The sequence below is a fragment of the Vespula vulgaris genome, chromosome 6 (genome assembly GCF_905475345.1).
Source record: "Vespula vulgaris chromosome 6, iyVesVulg1.1, whole genome shotgun sequence".
NCBI classification, from domain to species: domain Eukaryota; kingdom Metazoa; phylum Arthropoda; class Insecta; order Hymenoptera; family Vespidae; genus Vespula; species Vespula vulgaris.
Window position 1 is genome coordinate 5769637 of NC_066591.1, and position 20987 is coordinate 5790623.

Here is a 20987-nt window from a genome sequence, read left to right on the forward strand (position 1 = left end):
TAAAGCATAGAGATAATATAGGTACTTGTGATACAAGTGTGTATCTATTTAATGTTTTCATATCGTTAGAAAATATAATTATTTCATTAGAAAATTATTATCTATGTTTAAAATTCGAATTAATTATATTTGTCATCTATATCGTAATATTTACGCACTTCTATTATATTTTTTATTATTTTTAATTGAAAAATGTAATATTTGATTTGACCTGCGTTATATATGTGATGACGTCACAGGATCTACTTTCCTTCCTTGTCAGTGGTCTAGTCGTCATCTTAACACAGAGACAAGTGCACACGGGTTCGACGCTCCGCAAAATTACAGGTAATTAATAAATTTTTTCTAACGTACACCCTCTTCCTGTATATCAATCGATAGCTAAGCGCACGATTTTTATGAGACCGCGTTGACAAGTCTGGACATCATCGCGTTTAAAAGATATTCGCGAAAATAAAATCTGCCTCTTGGAAGCTATTGCGTCATACTTTTATTTTTTAATTTTCTGGCTTTATTTCTACGATATCGATATTTCTCTTACTTTTTAATGATACTTTTAATAATAATTTATTATTAATTAGTCATTATTAATCGTATTTCCTATTATATTCGATTTTCACACACACACACACACACACACACACACACACACACACACACACATGACGTTTGGGATTTCTTGTACTCATATATGTATATATACACACACATAATAAATATTTTCTCTACTAATTCATCTTTTGTTTCTCAGGTTTCCAAGAATTCTACGTACCGACAGACGAAACATCCCGGCTTTCTTTTTCTACATATACTTTGTCCTTCGTCCTATGTATAAGGTAAGTCTTTCTCTTTTAAAGATACAAAGCGAGTTTCATAGAGAGAGATAGATAGCACTCGGTAAACTAACAATCGTATATCTGCGTATTCCTAAGAAATTTCTTTCGATCGAGCGCGTGACGAAAACAATGACACGTTCAAACTCGTCCAAGGTGATATAGTACACTCTAGTCTTACAGAATCTTTCGGCGTGTACACATCTAAGGAAACTTGGATTAATTTCTTCCTTGCATTTATTTTATTTTAGAATATTTTAATCCTTATTTTGTTTGCATTTATTTGATATCATAGGAAGAAAGTATAGATCATTGCACAAGAAAATATACAAATTTGTATAGTTTATAATTTAGTCGATTGGTGCAGTTATTGTTTTATTTAGAAACTTTATAACATTTTCGTTACTATCGTCATATGCAATAATTCCCACGTGAGTAAAATTACAATTGATTTGATTGAAATATTTTTTTGAAGCATGTACTACCGACGGCTATATATTTCGATATATCTCGAAAAGCTTTATTTAACATTAATTAAATTAACATTGGATTAAATTTCAGATATTAATTACTTATTAATATTTTTCAATAATATACTTTTTAATATGGTATCTTATAATAATGATTTACAAGATTGTGTTTTACAAATGTATTTTTTCATATATGAAAAAAATTTATCACTGTATTTCAACTTTGCAGATTTTAGAAATTATTTGTGACTATATGCAAAGCGGTCTTAGAATCAGTGTTTGCTTGTACTATTCTAATTTGCTTTTTATAGCTAAATAAGCTAATTAAATATAATTAGACTAAATAGAAATTTGTGAATTAGAGTTATACTTACATCATTCTTTATTATCCTCCAGTAGAATACTCAATGTTTCCTCTATAAATTTCCAAATTTTTTAACATAACAATATTAATAATCTTAATTTCTTTATTAGCTCAAATAAAAAAAGAATCATCCTCTTCATCGTTACGGGCAGGATGTTGCTCATCATGCAAAGAACCAGTTAACATTCGGGTAAGTAAATGTTACTTTACATATTTCCTCAATAAATTTAATAAGTTTTTAATATGACAATGATACTAATAATTTGATTTTTTCAGTTCAAATAAAAAAAAGAATCATCCTTTTCATCATCCTGGGGTAGGATGCCCATCCTGCAAGCATCAACGAAGATTTTAAGTAAGTAAAGTTTTTTATTAAACATTTCTTCAATAATTTAAATGATTTTTTATTATAACAATGATACTAATAATTCTGTTTTTGTTATTTTCAGAACATCATGGCAACCGTGCGCGAAGCAATGAATGAATCGAGTGTTGTATCGCTAAAATAAAAACAAAAGAATCGCGAAATAGAAGCAGTGCTTGCTCGTTTGTTTAAATTATACCGCGTTTCGCGATTTAAATTAATTTTAAGTGTTTTTGTGTTGACTGCGTGCAATGCAGTCAGTTATAGAGTCAGTGTTTGCTCGTACAAAGTGAGTTTAATAGTCATGTAGACTGTACTTATGAAAGATAGCAGAGTTTCGCGAAGTAAATTCAGTGACCGTTCGTTAATAAATATCTATCGCGAATTAGAGTCAGTGCATCACTGAAGAGGATCTTGACCAACTTCGGTGTCTACCTACCTCATTTTCAACCAGCTACATATCATCCAACCTCAATGTCAACCTAAATCGCGGACGAGTGTTTTGGAGCCACCGTAGAACTTCTTAAGTAGTAAGTGAACAAATTTTAAGTCCCTCCAGTACTCAATCATGTCGAAGACGAAAGGTCCGAATCGGCACGAGTTACTGGTTGTAATTTTTTAAATAAATTATTGACAAGCATGACCGTGAGTAACTCCTCTTTTGGACTTACTCGCGAGTGGTATATTTTTAATCGCCGATGTGTTTTCATTGCTTATATCTATTTTATTAGTTTAGGATAGGGTCTTCTTGTTTCATAGATTGAATTAATTAATAGTTCAATTAATAAGCACTTTTTTATTTGTATTTGCTCGCGATATTAGCAGTGAAATTGGATATCAATTTTTTCGATTTCGTCAAAAAAGCATGTAATATACGTTTTATGCATTGCTTCGTACTTGGTCTATTTAATCGCGATTTATCTCGATGTATCGATGTAGATGAACAAGAAAAAACGAACAGAAGACAAGCGCGACAGATAGATTCTGGAAAATGAACAGTAGTTCATGATTTAACTTTTTAATTAGAACAGCCACTTAGAAGGAATTGTCCGAGGTTTTTTGATTATTCTTTCATACAAAATTAAATAAATATTTAATTAATTTTTTTGATAAAAGAAGTCTCAATAAAGTCATTGTTTTTGAAAGAAAAAAGTCGAGTAGAATCATTGCTAATAAAAAACAAAGAGACTTGTAGATTCATAGCCCGTAGGATCTAGAATAGGTTAATAAATTTTTAGATCAGGGTTTTCAGCTTTTAACAAACTAATTCCTGTTTCTTCCTCCCCTCCCCCCATGTTTTCTGCATTCTCCTCAATGCGTGTTCCCAGGTGTTACTCGTATGAGTGAGAAATTGTTAGTATGGGTTTAATTTTAAGTTTTCCTATATTGGTGACTGTCATAGCGTTAGTGATTGCGCACGATATACCTTGCATCTGTGTGTTCGTGGTAGGTGGTGCATTGTATATCGTTTCGTGATTATTTATAAATAAATACGAATAAAACAAATATACTAATAGATTATTATTTAAAATACTATACTAATATATTACAATTCATATCGTTTTGCATAGTAAAGTCAGCATATATTGTAAGTGAATTGAAATCATATATTCAATGAAATTATTCAATATCAATATAGTGAATGAAAGCATATATTGAAAGGGAAATATTCGTAAGTGAACGTCAGAAAAATGAAATTTCGAACGAAACACACCTCAGCGGAAGAACGAAACACACCTAAGGCCCACACCCGAGGGCCCCTCCCAAGGGTCCCACCCGATAGAAGATAGAGTACTTGATCAACAATTTAACCAAAAATTAAAAATAATTATTTTAAGTATAATATGCAGCCATTCGCCCGGTAGTACTTGCGCTATATAATTATTTAAATTTCTATATATAATTTAGTTATAAACTTTTGATGTAATTTAGATACAATTTCAATATATTGCAAGTACTACCGACCCAGGTCCCACCGCTTGGAGGTTGCTACATCTGGGGACCCACGGGCTAACGGTGACTCTACTCTAAAGTTCGCGTGACCGGCGTGATCAAATAATCGACGTTCCATAAAACGAAGTCCCCAGTAGGACTTTTAATCGCGCCCGAACACTCCCGGGAGTGTTAGAAGAACGGTGACTCTACTTTAAATTCGCGTTCGCGGCGTTCTATGCACTAACCAAGAAATCAGGCGGCTAACTGAAGGAGGATCAGCCCACTCTTACGGATAGCAAACCACACTACTCGGCAGCACATAAACCGACTCACTAGCACGACCGGTCATTTATTCGTTTTTAGCAATCAAACGTAGTCCATGTCGGTAGGACTTTTAATCGCGCCCGAACACTCCCGGGAGTGTTAGAAGAACGGTGACTCTACTTTAAATTCGCGTTCGCGGCGTTCTATGCACTAACCAAGAAATCAGGCGGCTAACTGGCGGAGGATCAGTCCACTCTTACGGATAGCAAACCACACTACTCGGCAGCACATAAACCGACTCACTAGCACGACCGGTCATTTATTCGTTTTTAGCAACCAAACGTAGTCCATGTCGGTAGGACTTTTAATCGCGCCCGAACACTCCCGGGAGTGTTAGAAGAACGGTGACTCTACTTTAAATTCGCGTTCGCGGCGTTCTATGCACTAACCAAGAAATCAGGCGGCTAACTGGCGGAGGATCAGTCCACTCTTACGGATAGCAAACCACACTACTCGGCAGCACATAAACCGATTCACTAGCACGACCGGTCATTTATTCGTTTTAAGCAACCAAACGTAGTCCATGTCGGTAGGACTTTTAATCGCGCCCGAACACTCCCGGGAGTGTTAAAAGAACGGTGACTCTACTTTAAATTCGCGTTCGCGGCGTTCTATGCACCAACCAAGAAATCAGGCGGCTAACTGGCGGAGGATCAGTCCACTCTTACGGATAGCAAACCACACTACTCGGCAGCACATAAACCGACTCACTAGCACGACCGGTCATTTATTCGTTTTTAGCAATCAAACGTAGTCCATGTCGGTAGGACTTTTAATCGCGCCCGAACACTCCCGGGAGTGTTAGAAGAACGGTGACTCTACTTTAAATTCGCGTTCGCGGCGTTCTATGCACTAACCAAGAAATCAGGCGGCTAACTGGCGGAGGATCAGTCCACTCTTACGGATAGCAAACCACACTACTCGGCAGCACATAAACCGACTCACTAGCACGACCGGTCATTTATTCGTTTTTAGCAATCAAACGTAGTCCATGTCGGTAGGACTTTTAATCGCGCCCGAACACTCCCGGGAGTGTTAGAAGAACGGTGACTCTACTTTAAATTCGCGTTCGCGGCGTTCTATGCACTAATCAAGAAATCAGGCGGCTAACTGGCGGAGGGTGAGTCCACTCTTACGGATAGCAAACCACAGTACTCGGCAGCACATAAACCGACTCACTAGCACGACCGGTCATTTATTCGTTTTTAGCAATCAAACGTAGTCCATGTCGGTAGGACTTTTAATCGCGCCCGAACACTCCCGGGAGTGTTAAAAGAACGGTGACTCTACTTTAAATTCGCGTTCGTGGCGTTCTATGCACTAATCAAGAAATCAGGCGGCTAACTGGCGGAGGGTGAGTCCACTCTTACGGATAGCAAACCACAGTACTCGGCAGCACATAAACCGACTCACTAGCACGACCGGTCAGTTATTCGTTTTTAGCAATCAAACGTAGTCCATGTCGGTAGGACTTTTAATCGCGCCCGAACACTCCCGGGAGTGTTAGAAGAACGGTGACTCTACTTTAAATTCGCGTTCGCGGCGTTCTATGGACTAACCAAGAAATCAGGCGGCTAACTGGCGGAGGATCAGTCCACTCTTACGGATAGCAAACCACACTACTCGGCAGCACATAAACCGACTCACTAGCACGACCGGTCATTTATTCGTTTTTAGCAATCAAACGTAGTCCATGTCGGTAGGACTTTTAATCGCGCCCGAACACTCCCGGGAGTGTTAGAAGAACGGTGACTCTACTTTAAATTCGCGTTCGCGGCGTTCTATGCACCAACCAAGAAATCAGGCGGCTAACTGGCGGAGGATCAGTCCACTCTTACGGATAGCAAACCACACTACTCGGCAGCACATAAACCGACTCACTAGCACGACCGGTCATTTATTCGTTTTTAGCAATCAAACGTAGTCCATGTCGGCAGGACTTTTAATCGCGCCCGAACACTCCCGGGAGTGTTAGAAGAACGGTGACTCTACTTTAAATTCGCGTTCGCGGCGTTCTATGCACCAACCAAGAAATCAGGCGGCTAACTGGCGGAGGATCAGTCCACTCTTACGGATAGCAAACCACACTACTCGGCAGCACATAAACCGACTCACTAGCACGACCGGTCATTTATTCGTTTTTAGCAATCAAACGTAGTCCATGTCGGCAGGACTTTTAATCGCGCCCGAACACTCCCGGGAGTGTTAGAAGAACGGTGACTCTACTTTAAATTCGCGTTCGCGGCGTTCTATGCACTAACCAAGAAATCAGGCGGCTAATTGGAGGAGGCTGAGTCCACTCTTACGGATAGCAAACCACACTACTCGGCAGCACATAAACCGACTCACTAGCACGACCGGTCATTTATTCGTTTTTGCAATCAAACGTAGTCCATATCGGTAGGACTTTTATTCGCGCCCGAGAACACCACGTCTCTGCCCGCCGACACAGGCGTGAGAGTTCTTCCTATCTTACCCGTATTCGCGTCTAGCAATCGATTATGAAACGAACATTTCGACGATTTATGGGATCACCCTCGCCGATATGTCGAAGTCCATGAACTGGAGGAGAAGCAGAAGAGAAAGAGAAGAAAAGAAAGCCGGGACATGCGCGCATGTGAGGGGGATAGAATTCGGAAGAGAAAGAAGAAGGCATATCCGGAAAGTAACACGTGCACGTGTGAGAACGATGAAAGGGAAAAGAAAAGATGGACATAGAGTGTAGCTACACTTGACCAAAACCGGGGTACGAAAATCGAGCTCGATTTTTCGATACTGAAAGGGGGATACCCGCACAGAAGCCCACACCCACGAGCCCAACTCATAGGTCCCACCCGAAAGAAATTAGAATAATGAACCTTGAGTTTTTATTTCCGAGTATAGGAAAGATGTATGAAACAATGTAAAATGCACGAAGTTCGATGTTTAATTGGAATTTCATAGAAAAGATTTTGGAAAAATCTTGAAGAACGCAGCCATTCGCAAGGTTATACTTGCAGCCTACAAGATTTCGACATATCACAAGTACTTCCGACCCAGGTTCCACCGCGTGGAGGTTGCTGCTTCTGGAGACCCACGGACTAACGGTGGCTCTACTCTTTACTACTTTTACTACTATCAAGAAAGCAAAGCAACGAGGCGATCTCCACTCCCAACGAATTCCAGATCTCCAAATGCTAAAATTGCAGCCCCATGCGTCTCCGAATTTGGGAACCGACTTACGCATAGCTCAACTATCCAACATCGAAAGCTTCGATCACCATATGAGCACAACCGGTCTTGCTTTCGCGACAAACGCCGGAACCCAAAATTGAATCTACCGCAGTCACGATACTTACGCGAGCATTCCAGAAATACTCACGCGAATATGTTGAATACATTAGAGCCAATTTAGGACTTAATCGCGCCCGAGAACACCAACGCCTTTGCCAGCCGACGTAAGCGAGTGTTCTTCTATCTTGCCCGAACGGGATAAAAGAAATCCTTCCACGCCTGAGGTAGAAAGATTCTTTAAACACCCGTATAAAAATCTGAGTCCCTCGATGGTCCTTGGGTGACGCAACGATTGCTGCACCTGGAAATAAACGGACTAACGAGGATTCTATTCTAAAATCCACGACCCGAGATGCTTTTCCGCTTCGGGAGCTTCGAGCTTCTCAGCAAACTGGAGATGTATAAAACCCCGCTTACAGATTGCTCCACCGTCCACACCGTCGGCTTCAGACATCTCGAGACACGACCGGTCGTGTCTACATTTCGATTTCAAAAATCAAAACGTAGTCCTCGGTAGGACTAAATCTCGCGATCGCGAACACCCATACGCGTGCCGGCCGTCACGCGCGTGAGTGTTTTCCCTATCATTCGCGTACAGAAGCAAGGAGATATACCTTTTATGCATATAATAAAGATTATATGCAGAGAGGTTCCTTTAACTTCCGTGTAAAAATCCCACGACGATAGGTCCAGCGATCACCTAACTTGAAACAGAAAAAGGACAACAGAATATATTACATATATTTAAAAGAATATATTTATATATATAGTAAAATATGAGTAAAAATTAAAAAGATAACACAAATTAAATCTAAAAGCAAAAATTAAAAAGGTAATAAAAAATAAATATAAGAGCAGAAATTATATGTAATATTATATGCAAAAAGACATTTATATTCAAAAAGATCCCTGTAATAATTTAATTTCACGATGATCCAGTCGTCGATGATCGCACGTTCGATGATCGTTCGTTCGATGATCTAACCTGAAACAGAAAAAGAGTAAAAAAAAAGTGGAGAAAAAAATAAAAAGAAGAAAGGAAAAAAAACGCAGTAGAGAAAAATAGAAAAAGAAACGTGGAGTATTTGCGTAAGTGAACGTGAGAAAAATAGAATTCCGAACGATTATTTTGCATCTTGAAAATCATTTCGGTCGAGGAAGATCAGAGTACCATTATTGAGTTCGATTTTTCCCTAGTGAAAGAACCATACCCGCCTAAGGCCCACACCCGAGGGCCCCTCCCAAGGGTCCCACCCGATAGAAGATAGAGAACTTGATCAACAATTTAACCAAAAATTAAAAATAATTGTTTTAAGCTTAATATGCAGCCATTCGCCCGGTAGTACTTGCGCTATATAATTATTTAAATTTCTATATATAATTTAGTTATAAACTTTTGATGTAATTTAGATACAATTTCAATATATTGCAAGTACTACCGACCCAGGTCCCACCGCTTGGAGGTTGCTACATCTGGGGACCCACGGGCTAACGGTGACTCTACTCTAAAGTTCGCGTGACCGGCGTGATCAAATAATCGACGTTCCATAAAACGAAGTCCCCGGTAGGACTTTTAATCGCGCCCGAACACTCCCGGGAGTGTTAGAAGAACGGTGACTCTACTTTAAATTCGCGTTCGCGGCGTTCTATGCACTAACCAAGAAATCAGGCGGCTAACTGAAGGAGGATCAGCCCACTCTTACGGATAGCAAACCACACTACTCGGCAGCACATAAACCGACTCACTAGCACGACGGGTCATTTATTCGTTTTTAACAATAAAACGTAGTCCATGTCGGTAGGACTTTTAATCGCGCCCGAACACTCCCGGGAGTGTTAGAAGAACGGTGACTCTACTTTAAATTCGCGTTCGCGGCGTTCTATGCACTAACCAAGAAATCAGGCGGCTAACTGGCGGAGGATCAGTCCACTCTTACGGATAGCAAACCACACTACTCGGCAGCACATAAACCGACTCACTAGCACGACCGGTCATTTATTCGTTTTTAGCAATCAAACGTAGTCCATGTCGGTAGGACTTTTAATCGCGCCCGAACACTCCCGGGAGTGTTAGAAGAACGGTGACTCTACTTTAAATTCGCGTTCGCGGCGTTCTATGGACTAACCAAGAAATCAGGCGGCTAACTGGCGGAGGATCAGTCCACTCTTACGGATAGCAAACCACACTACTCGGCAGCACATAAACCGACTCACTAGCACGACCGGTCATTTATTCGTTTTTAGCAATCAAACGTAGTCCATGTCGGTAGGACTTTTTAATCGCGCCCGAACACTCCCGGGAGTGTTAGAAGAACGGTGACTCTACTTTAAATTCGCGTTCGCGGCGTTCTATGCACTAATCAAGAAATCAGGCGGCTAACTGGCGGAGGGTGAGTCCACTCTTACGGATAGCAAACCACAGTACTCGGCAGCACATAAACCGACTCACTAGCACGACCGGTCATTTATTCGTTTTTAGCAATCAAACGTAGTCCATGTCGGTAGGACTTTTAATCGCGCCCGAACACTCCCGGGAGTGTTAGAAGAACGGTGACTCTACTTTAAATTCGCGTTCGCGGCGTTCTATGCACTAATCAAGAAATCAGGCGGCTAACTGGCGGAGGGTGAGTCCACTCTTACGGATAGCAAACCACAGTACTCGGCAGCACATAAACCGACTCACTAGCACGACCGGTCATTTATTCGTTTTTAGCAATCAAACGTAGTCCATGTCGGTAGGACTTTTAATCGCGCCCGAACACTCCCGGGAGTGTTAGAAGAACGGTGACTCTACTTTAAATTCGCGTTCGCGGCGTTCTATGCACTAATCAAGAAATCAGGCGGCTAACTGGCGGAGGATCAGTCCACTCTTACGGATAGCAAACCACACTACTCGGCAGCACATAAACCGACTCACTAGCACGACCGGTCATTTATTCGTTTTTAGCAATCAAACGTAGTCCATGTCGGTAGGACTTTTAATCGCGCCCGAACACTCCCGGGAGTGTTAGAAGAACGGTGACTCTACTTTAAATTCGCGTTCGCGGCGTTCTATGCACTAATCAAGAAATCAGGCGGCTAACTGGCGGAGGATCAGTCCACTCTTACGGATAGCAAACCACACTACTCGGCAGCACATAAACCGACTCACTAGCACGACCGGTCATTTATTCGTTTTTAGCAATCAAACGTAGTCCATGTCGGTAGGACTTTTAATCGCGCCCGAACACTCCCGGGAGTGTTAGAAGAACGGTGACTCTACTTTAAATTCGCGTTCGCGGCGTTCTATGCACCAACCAAGAAATCAGGCGGCTAACTGGCGGAGGATCAGTCCACTCTTACGGATAGCAAACCACACTACTCGGCAGCACATAAACCGACTCACTAGCACGACCGGTCATTTATTCGTTTTTAGCAATCAAACGTAGTCCATGTCGGTAGGACTTTTAATCGCGCCCGAACACTCCCGGGAGTGTTAGAAGAACGGTGACTCTACTTTAAATTCGCGTTCGCGGCGTTCTATGCACTAACCAAGAAATCAGGCGGCTAATTGGAGGAGGCTGAGTCCACTCTTACGGATAGCAAACCACACTACTCGGCAGCACATAAACCGACTCACTAGCACGACCGGTCATTTATTCGTTTTTGCAATCAAACGTAGTCCATATCGGTAGGACTTTTATTCGCGCCCGAGAACACCACGTCTCTGCCCGCCGACACAGGCGTGAGAGTTCTTCCTATCTTACCCGTATTCGCGTCTAGCAATCGATTATGAAACGAACATTTCGACGATTTATGGGATCACCCTCGCCGATATGTCGAAGTCCATGAACTGGAGGAGAAGCAGAAGAGAAAGAGAAGAAAAGAAAGCCGGGACATGCGCGCATGTGAGGGGGATAGAATTCGGAAGAGAAAGAAGAAGGCATATCCGGAAAGTAACACGTGCACGTGTGAGAACGATGAAAGGGAAAAGAAAAGATGGACATAGAGTGTAGCTACACTTGACCAAAACCGGGGTACGAAAATCGAGCTCGATTTTTCGATACTGAAAGGGGGATACCCGCACAGAAGCCCACACCCATGAGCCCAACTCATAGGTCCCACCCGAAAGAAATTAGAATAATGAACCTTGAGTTTTTATTTCCGAGTATAGGAAAGATGTATGAAACAATGTAAAATGCACGAAGTTCGATGTTTAATTGGAATTTCATAGAAAAGATTTTGGAAAAATCTTGAAGAACGCAGCCATTCGCAAGGTTATACTTGCAGCCTACAAGATTTCGACATATCACAAGTACTTCCGACCCAGGTTCCACCGCGTGGAGGTTGCTGCTTCTGGAGACCCACGGACTAACGGTGGCTCTACTCTTTACTACTTTTACTACTATCAAGAAAGCAAAGCAACGAGGCGATCTCCACTCCGAACGAATTCAAGATCTCCAAATGCTAAAATTGCAGCCCCATGCGTCTCCGCATTTGGGAACCGACTTACGCATAGCTCAACTATCCAACATCGAAAGCTTCGATCACCACTTGAGCACAACCGGTCTTGCTTTCGCGACAAACGCCGGAACCCAAAATTGAATCTACCGCAGTCACGATACTTACGCGAGCATTCCAGAAACACTCACGCGAATATGTTGAATACATTAGAGCCAATTTAGGACTTAATCGCGACCGAGAACACCAACGCCTTTGCCAGCCGACGTAAGCGAGTGTTCTTCTATCTTGCCCGAACGGGATAAAAGAAATCCTTCCACGCCTGAGGTAGAAAGATTCTTTAAACACCCGTATAAAAATCTGAGTCCCTCGATGGTCCTTGGGTGACGCAACGATTGCTGCACCTGGAAATAAACGGACTAACGAGGATTCTATTCTAAAATCCACGACCCGAGATGCTTTTCCGCTTCGGGAGCTTCGAGCTTCTCAGCAAACTGGAGATGTATAAAACCCCGCTTACAGATTGCTCCACCGTCCACACCGTCGGCTTCAGACATCTCGAGACACGACCGGTCGTGTCTACATTTCGATTTCAAAAATCAAAACGTAGTCCTCGGTAGGACTAAATCTCGCGATCGCGAACACCCATACGCGTGCCGGCCGTCACGCGCGTGAGTGTTTTCCCTATCATTCGCGTACAGAAGCAAGGAGATATACCTTTTATGCATATAATAAAGATTATATGCAGAGAGGTTCCTTTAACTTCCGTGTAAAAATCCCACGACGATAGGTCCAGCGATCACCTAACTTGAAACAGAAAAAGGACAACAGAATATATTACATATATTTAAAAGAATATATTTATATATATAGTAAAATATGAGTAAAAATTAAAAAGATAACACAAATTAAATCTAAAAGCAAAAATTAAAAAGGTAATAAAAAATAAATATAAGAGCAGAAATTATATGTAATATTATATGCAAAAAGACATTTATATTCAAAAAGATCCCTGTAATAATTTAATTTCACGATGATCCAGTCGTCGATGATCGCACGTTCGATGATCGTTCGTTCGATGATCTAACCTGAAACAGAAAAAGAGTAAAAAAAAAGTGGAGAAAAAAATAAAAAGAAGAAAGGAAAAAAAACGCAGTAGAGAAAAATAGAAAAAGAAACGTGGAGTATTTGCGTAAGTGAACGTGAGAAAAATAGAATTCCGAACGATTATTTTGCATCTTGAAAATCATTTCGGTCGAGGAAGATCAGAGTACCATTATTGAGTTCGATTTTTCCCTAGTGAAAGAACCATACCCGCCTAAGGCCCACACCCGAGGGCCCCTCCCAAGGGTCCCACCCGATAGAAGATAGAGAACTTGATCAACAATTTAACCAAAAATTAAAAATAATTGTTTTAAGCTTAATATGCAGCCATTCGCCCGGTAGTACTTGCGCTATATAATTATTTAAATTTCTATATATAATTTAGTTATAAACTTTTGATGTAATTTAGATACAATTTCAATATATTGCAAGTACTACCGACCCAGGTCCCACCGCTTGGAGGTTGCTACATCTGGGGACCCACGGGCTAACGGTGACTCTACTCTAAAGTTCGCGTGACCGGCGTGATCAAATAATCGACGTTCCATAAAACGAAGTCCCCGGTAGGACTTTTAATCGCGCCCGAACACTCCCGGGAGTGTTAGAAGAACGGTGACTCTACTTTAAATTCGCGTTCGCGGCGTTCTATGCACTAACCAAGAAATCAGGCGGCTAACTGAAGGAGGATCAGCCCACTCTTACGGATAGCAAACCACACTACTCGGCAGCACATAAACCGACTCACTAGCACGACGGGTCATTTATTCGTTTTTAACAATAAAACGTAGTCCATGTCGGTAGGACTTTTAATCGCGCCCGAACACTCCCGGGAGTGTTAGAAGAACGGTGACTCTACTTTAAATTCGCGTTCGCGGCGTTCTATGCACTAACCAAGAAATCAGGCGGCTAACTGGCGGAGGATCAGTCCACTCTTACGGATAGCAAACCACACTACTCGGCAGCACATAAACCGACTCACTAGCACGACCGGTCATTTATTCGTTTTTAGCAATCAAACGTAGTCCATGTCGGTAGGACTTTTAATCGCGCCCGAACACTCCCGTGAGTGTTAGAAGAACGGTGACTCTACTTTAAATTCGCGTTCGCGGCGTTCTATGGACTAACCAAGAAATCAGGCGGCTAACTGGCGGAGGATCAGTCCACTCTTACGGATAGCAAACCACACTACTCGGCAGCACATAAACCGACTCACTAGCACGACCGGTCATTTATTCGTTTTTAGCAATCAAACGTAGTCCATGTCGGTAGGACTTTTTAATCGCGCCCGAACACTCCCGGGAGTGTTAGAAGAACGGTGACTCTACTTTAAATTCGCGTTCGCGGCGTTCTATGCACTAATCAAGAAATCAGGCGGCTAACTGGCGGAGGGTGAGTCCACTCTTACGGATAGCAAACCACAGTACTCGGCAGCACATAAACCGACTCACTAGCACGACCGGTCATTTATTCGTTTTTAGCAATCAAACGTAGTCCATGTCGGTAGGACTTTTAATCGCGCCCGAACACTCCCGGGAGTGTTAGAAGAACGGTGACTCTACTTTAAATTCGCGTTCGCGGCGTTCTATGCACTAATCAAGAAATCAGGCGGCTAACTGGCGGAGGGTGAGTCCACTCTTACGGATAGCAAACCACAGTACTCGGCAGCACATAAACCGACTCACTAGCACGACCGGTCATTTATTCGTTTTTAGCAATCAAACGTAGTCCATGTCGGTAGGACTTTTAATCGCGCCCGAACACTCCCGGGAGTGTTAGAAGAACGGTGACTCTACTTTAAATTCGCGTTCGCGGCGTTCTATGCACTAATCAAGAAATCAGGCGGCTAACTGGCGGAGGATCAGTCCACTCTTACGGATAGCAAACCACACTACTCGGCAGCACATAAACCGACTCACTAGCACGACCGGTCATTTATTCGTTTTTAGCAATCAAACGTAGTCCATGTCGGTAGGACTTTTAATCGCGCCCGAACACTCCCGGGAGTGTTAGAAGAACGGTGACTCTACTTTAAATTCGCGTTCGCGGCGTTCTATGCACTAATCAAGAAATCAGGCGGCTAACTGGCGGAGGGTCAGTCCACTCTTACGGATAGCAAACCACACTACTCGGCAGCACATAAACCGACTCACTAGCACGACCGGTCATTTATTCGTTTTTAGCAATCAAACGTAGTCCATGTCGGTAGGACTTTTAATCGCGCCCGAACACTCCCGGGAGTGTTAGAAGAACGGTGACTCTACTTTAAATTCGCGTTCGCGGCGTTCTATGCACTAATCAAGAAATCAGGCGGCTAACTGGCGGAGGATCAGTCCACTCTTACGGATAGCAAACCACACTACTCGGCAGCACATAAACCGACTCACTAGCACGACCGGTCATTTATTCGTTTTTAGCAATCAAACGTAGTCCATGTCGGTAGGACTTTTAATCGCGCCCGAACACTCCCGGGAGTGTTAGAAGAACGGTGACTCTACTTTAAATTCGCGTTCGCGGCGTTCTATGCACCAACCAAGAAATCAGGCGGCTAACTGGCGGAGGATCAGTCCACTCTTACGGATAGCAAACCACACTACTCGGCAGCACATAAACCGACTCACTAGCACGACCGGTCATTTATTCGTTTTTAGCAATCAAACGTAGTCCATGTCGGTAGGACTTTTAATCGCGCCCGAACACTCCCGGGAGTGTTAGAAGAACGGTGACTCTACTTTAAATTCGCGTTCGCGGCGTTCTATGCACCAACCAAGAAATCAGGCGGCTAATTGGAGGAGGCTGAGTCCACTCTTACGGATAGCAAACCACACTACTCGGCAGCACATAAACCGACTCACTAGCACGACCGGTCATTTATTCGTTTTTGCAATCAAACGTAGTCCATATCGGTAGGACTTTTATTCGCGCCCGAGAACACCACGTCTCTGCCCGCCGACACAGGCGTGAGAGTTCTTCCTATCTTACCCGTATTCGCGTCTAGCAATCGATTATGAAACGAACATTTCGACGATTTATGGGATCACCCTCGCCGATATGTCGAAGTCCATGAACTGGAGGAGAAGCAGAAGAGAAAGAGAAGAAAAGAAAGCCGGGACATGCGCGCATGTGAGGGGGATAGAATTCGGAAGAGAAAGAAGAAGGCATATCCGGAAAGTAACACGTGCACGTGTGAGAACGATGAAAGGGAAAAGAAAAGATGGACATAGAGTGTAGCTACACTTGACCAAAACCGGGGTACGAAAATCGAGCTCGATTTTTCGATACTGAAAGGGGGATACCCGCACAGAAGCCCACACCCATGAGCCCAACTCATAGGTCCCACCCGAAAGAAATTAGAATAATGAACCTTGAGTTTTTATTTCCGAGTATAGGAAAGATGTATGAAACAATGTAAAATGCACGAAGTTCGATGTTTAATTGGAATTTCATAGAAAAGATTTTGGAAAAATCTTGAAGAACGCAGCCATTCGCAAGGTTATACTTGCAGCCTACAAGATTTCGACATATCACAAGTACTTCCGACCCAGGTTCCACCGCGTGGAGGTTGCTGCTTCTGGAGACCCACGGACTAACGGTGGCTCTACTCTTTACTACTTTTACTACTATCAAGAAAGCAAAGCAACGAGGCGATCTCCACTCCGAACGAATTCAAGATCTCCAAATGCTAAAATTGCAGCCCCATGCGTCTCCGCATTTGGGAACCGACTTACGCATAGCTCAACTATCCAACATCGAAAGCTTCGATCACCACTTGAGCACAACCGGTCTTGCTTTCGCGACAAACGCCGGAACCCAAAATTGAATCTACCGCAGTCACGATACTTACGCGAGCATTCCAGAAACACTCACGCGAATATGTTGAATACATTAGAGCCAATTTAGGACTTAATCGCGACCGAGAACACCAACGCCTTTGCCAGCCGACGTAAGCGAGTGTTCTTCTATCTTGCCCGAACGGGATAAAAGAAATCCTTCCACGCCTGAGGTAGAAAGATTCTTTAAACACCCGTATAAAAATCTGAGTCCCTCGATGGTCCTTGGGTGACGCAACGATTGCTGCACCTGGAAATAAACGGACTAACGAGGATTCTATTCTAAAATCCACGACCCGAGATGCTTTTCCGCTTCGGGAGCTTCGAGCTTCTCAGCAAACTGGAGATGTATAAAACCCCGCTTACAGATTGCTCCACCGTCCACACCGTCGGCTTCAGACATCTCGAGACACGACCGGTCGTGTCTACATTTCGATTTCAAAAATCAAAACGTAGTCCTCGGTAGGACTAAATCTCGCGATCGCGAACACCCATACGCGTGCCGGCCGTCACGCGCGTGAGTGTTTTCCCTATCATTCGCGTACAGAAGCAAGGAGATATACCTTTTATGCATATAATAAAGATTATATGCAGAGAGGTTCCTTTAACTTCCGTGTAAAAATCCCACGACGATAGGTCCAGCGATCACCTAACTTGAAACAGAAAAAGGACAACAGAATATATTACATATATTTAAAAGAATATATTTATATATATAGTAAAATATGAGTAAAAATTAAAAAGATAACACAAATTAAATCTAAAAGCAAAAATTAAAAAGGTAATAAAAAATAAATATAAGAGCAGAAATTATATGTAATATTATATGCAAAAAGACATTTATATTCAAAAAGATCCCTGTAATAATTTAATTTCACGATGATCCAGTCGTCGATGATCGCACGTTCGATGATCGTTCGTTCGATGATCTAACCTGAAACAGAAAAAGAGTAAAAAAAAAGTGGAGAAAAAAATAAAAAGAAGAAAGGAAAAAAAACGCAGTAGAGAAAAATAGAAAAAGAAACGTGGAGTATTTGCGTAAGTGAACGTGAGAAAAATAGAATTCCGAACGATTATTTTGCATCTTGAAAATCATTTCGGTCGAGGAAGATCAGAGTACCATTATTGAGTTCGATTTTTCCCTAGTGAAAGAACCATACCCGCCTAAGGCCCACACCCGAGGGCCCCTCCCAAGGGTCCCACCCGATAGAAGATAGAGAACTTGATCAACAATTTAACCAAAAATTAAAAATAATTGTTTTAAGCTTAATATGCAGCCATTCGCCCGGTAGTACTTGCGCTATATAATTATTTAAATTTCTATATATAATTTAGTTATAAACTTTTGATGTAATTTAGATACAATTTCAATATATTGCAAGTACTACCGACCCAGGTCCCACCGCTTGGAGGTTGCTACATCTGGGGACCCACGGGCTAACGGTGACTCTACTCTAAAGTTCGCGTGACCGGCGTGATCAAATAATCGACGTTCCATAAAACGAAGTCCCCGGTAGGACTTTTAATCGCGCCCGAACACTCCCGGGAGTGTTAGAAGAACGGTGACTCTACTTTAAATTCGCGTTCGCGGCGTTCTATGCACTAACCAAGAAATCAGGCGGCTAACTGAAGGAGGATCAGCCCACTCTTACGGATAGCAAACCACACTACTCGGCAGCACATAAACCGACTCACTAGCACGACGGGTCATTTATTCGTTTTTAACAATCAAACGTAGTCCATGTCGGTAGGACTTTTAATCGCGCCCGAACACTCCCGGGAGTGTTAGAAGAACGGTGACTCTACTTTAAATTCGCGTTCGCGGCGTTCTATGCACCAACCAAGAAGTCAGGCGGCTAATTGGAGGAGGGTGAGTCCACTCTTACAGATAGCAAAGCACACTACTCGGCAGCACATAAATCGACCTACTAGCACGACCGGTCATTTATTCGTTTTTAGCAATCAAACGTGGTCCATATCGGTAGGACTTTTAATCGCGCCCGACCACTCCCGTGAGTGTTAGAAGAACGGTGACTCTACTTTAAATTCGCGTTCGCGGCGTTCTATGCACTAACCAAGATATCAGGCAGCTAACTGGAGGAGGGTGAGTCCACTCTTACGGATAGCAAACCACACTACTCGGCAGCACATAAACCGACTCACTAGCACGACCGGTCATTTATTCGTGTTTAACAATCAAACGTAGTCCATATCGGTAGGACTTTTATTCGCGCCCGAGAACACCACGTCTCTGCCCGCCGACACAGGCGTGAGAGTTCTTCCTATCTTACCCGTATTCGCGTCTAGCAATCGATTATGAAACGAACATTTCGACGATTTATGGGATCACCCTCGCCGATATGTCGAAGTCCATGAACTGGAGGAGAAGCAGAAGAGAAAGAGAAGAAAAGAAAGCCGGGACATGCGCGCATGTGAGGGGGATAGAATTCGGAAGAGAAAGAAGAAGGCATATCCGGAAAGTAACACGTGCACGTGTGAGAACGATGAAAGGGAAAAGAAAAGATGGACATAGAGTGTAGCTACACTTGACCAAAACCGGGGTACGAAAATCGAGCTCGATTTTTCGATACTGAAAGGGGGATACCCGCACAGAAGCCCACACCCATGAGCCCAACTCATAGGTCCCACCCGAAAGAAATTAGAATAATGAACCTTGAGTTTTTATTTCCGAGTATAGGAAAGATGTATGAAACAATGTAAAATGCACGAAGTTCGATGTTTAATTGGAATTTCATAGAAAAGATTTTGGAAAAATCTTGAAGAACGCAGCCATTCGCAAGGTTATACTTGCAGCCTACAAGATTTCGACATATCACAAGTACTTCCGACCCAGGTTCCACCGCGTGGAGGTTGCTGCTTCTGGAGACCCACGGACTAACGGTGGCTCTACTCTTTACTACTTTTACTACTATCAAGAAAGCAAAGCAACGAGGCGATCTCCACTCCGAACGAATTCAAGATCTCCAAATGCTAAAATTGCAGCCCCATGCGTCTCCGCATTTGGGAACCGACTTACGCATAGCTCAACTATCCAACATCGAAAGCTTCGATCACCACTTGAGCACAACCGGTCTTGCTTTCGCGACAAACGCCGGAACCCAAAATTGAATCTACCGCAGTCACGATACTTACGCGAGCATTCCAGAAACACTCACGCGAATATGTTGAATACATTAGAGCCAATTTAGGACTTAATCGCGACCGAGAACACCAACGCCTTTGCCAGCCGACGTAAGCGAGTGTTCTTCTATCTTGCCCGAACGGGATAAAAGAAATCCTTCCACGCCTGAGGTAGAAAGATTCTTTAAACACCCGTATAAAAATCTGAGTCCCTCGATGGTCCTTGGGTGACGCAACGATTGCTGCACCTGGAAATAAACGGACTAACGAGGATTCTATTCTAAAATCCACGACCCGAGATGCTTTTCCGCTTCGGGAGCTTCGAGCTTCTCAGCAAACTGGAGATGTATAAAACCCCGCTTACAGATTGCTCCACCGTCCACACCGTCGGCTTCAGACATCTCGAGACACGACCGGTCGTGTCTACATTTCGATTTCAAAAATCAAAACGTAGTCCTCGGTAGGACTAAATCTCGCGATCGCGAACACCCATACGCGTGCCGGCCGTCACGCGCGTGAGTGTTTTCCCTATCATTCGCGTACAGAAGCAAGGAGATATACCTTTTATGCATATAATAAAGATTATATGCAGAGAGGTTCCTTTAACTTCCGTGTAAAAATCCCACGACGATAGGTCCAGCGATCACCTAACTTGAAACAGAAAAAGGACAACAGAATATATTACATATATTTAAAAGAATATATTTATATATATAGTAAAATATGAGTAAAAATTAAAAAGATAACACAAATTAAATCTAAAAGCAAAAATTAAAAAGGTAATAAAAAATAAATATAAGAGCAGAAATTATATGTAATATTATATGCAAAAAGACATTTATATTCAAAAAGATCCCTGTAATAATTTAATTTCACGATGATCCAGTCGTCGATGATCGCACGTTCGATGAT

The 20987-nt window shown here is 42.6% G+C and overlaps 1 long non-coding RNA gene across 1 annotated transcript; it reads left to right on the top strand.

The window, feature by feature from the left end:
* The first annotated feature begins 240 nt into the window (after positions 1-240).
* On the top strand, positions 241-14164 carry LOC127064734 (uncharacterized). The gene is made up of 5 exons (XR_007781814.1): positions 241-327; positions 752-836; positions 1778-1857; positions 1944-2022; positions 2117-14164. It is a non-coding gene; the product is annotated as an uncharacterized LOC127064734 (long non-coding RNA).
* Positions 14165-20987: the final 6823 nt, after the last annotated feature.